The following is a 1,564-nucleotide window of genomic DNA, read 5'->3' on the forward strand; positions in this document are numbered from 1 at the left end:
GAAGCCCCGCAGCAGCCCCGCGCCGGCAGGTGTCCCTGCTGCCCTCCCTGACCCATGGCGCTGAAGCGGATTCGGAAAGGATTAAGTGACCTACAGCGTGATCCACCTGCTCACTGTGCAGCTGGACCTGTGGGAGACGACTCCTGACAGTGCTGTCAAGGTGGAGTCTCCTTCCTCACTGAACACGTTCCGACAGCCTGTCCTCCCAAACCACCAAAGATTGCTTTCACAACAAAAATTTACCATCCGAACATGGACAGTAACGCGAGTATTTGTCTTGAGGTGCTGAGGTCACAGAGGTCACCAGCTCTGCCTGTATCAAACGTTTTATTGTCCGTATGTTCTACTTTGTCATCCTAGTCCAGATGACCTGTTAGTGCCAGATGTTGCACAAATCTAGAAATCAAGGAAAAATACAACAGACACGCAAGAGAATGGACTCTGAAATATGAAATATAAAATCAAAAATTTTTCATATATACCAGAGTACTGTAAAATCTGGGTTTTTTTCAGCATTAGCAGTAAATTGAGCACTGTTTACTGTTTCATTGTACCATGAAACTCTTTGATTTGACCCATTTTAAATGTGTTTCTGAAGCAAGACAAAACAAACTTCTAAAAATACCCTGAAGACTGTGATGAGAGCATGTATCATTTTGGATGCATGGAGAAAGACATTTATTATGGCTGTTAAGATACTTGGACATCTGCATCTTCAGCTTACAAGATCTACAAGGCAGCTGAAAAGCAACCAAATTATTTTTTGCTGAAACTAGATGTTTTGACATGAGAGATACTGTATGTGTTGTCTAAGATGTTGTCAGTTTTATAAATCTGTATTCGGACTTGATTCTTTGTTAGCTCACTTTATAATTCGTATTTTTTACCGCATAGACTAAATATATTCTATTTACATGTACGTCAACTCATTTTCTCCTGTGGACAGTATTGAAAAAACTCAAGCGCTGATAATGAAATGAATGAACTGTGTCTCCCTTGTCTTAGGATGTCCTGTAGACTGCAGAGTTCTTAACCCTGAGACGGTCTTTACACGGTAATTCTCAGTACACCGATTATGGAGAGACACTCGTTTTGATTTTGTCTTACTTGACTTTATTGCGATGTGAACTCATTGCACTGCTCAGTAGGAAGATGTGTAGCTTTTATTTGTTGCTATTCACATTTGAATTTTTTTCTGTATAAGGCAATATTATATCGACACCTTTTACAGATCTTACTGTAGCTTTTTCCACATAAATAAAATGCTTTTTCTACTACTTGTCTTGATTACTTAAAAAAATAAAAATTACTTTATAAGTAATTTTTAAAGTAATGATCAAAATGCTATGTGAACTTTTGCATGAAAATGACTTTCAGATTGTGAAAATGAGATGTTATATTTGACAATACTCACCATTAATTATCTACATTTTATTATTTTAGGTTGTTGTCTCTTTACCACATTGTCAACCCGTAAGATGATAAACGTTGGTCACTTACTGTAAAGGAGAATCTTGGATAAGTTGGGATTTCTCTTGGATCACATCTAAAATGGATTATTTGT

At 37.6% G+C, this 1,564-nt stretch overlaps 1 pseudogene; it reads left to right on the plus strand.

Annotated features, from left to right (window-relative positions):
* The first annotated feature begins 28 nt into the window (after positions 1 to 28).
* Positions 29 to 603, plus strand: LOC102469210 (ubiquitin-conjugating enzyme E2 D1 pseudogene; annotated as a pseudogene).
* The last annotated feature ends 961 nt before the right edge of the window (positions 604 to 1,564 follow it).

Source organism: Tupaia chinensis, unplaced genomic scaffold, assembly GCF_000334495.1.
Source record: "Tupaia chinensis unplaced genomic scaffold, TupChi_1.0 Scaffold000583_1, whole genome shotgun sequence".
In the NCBI taxonomy this organism is placed as follows: Eukaryota; Metazoa; Chordata; class Mammalia; order Scandentia; family Tupaiidae; genus Tupaia; species Tupaia belangeri.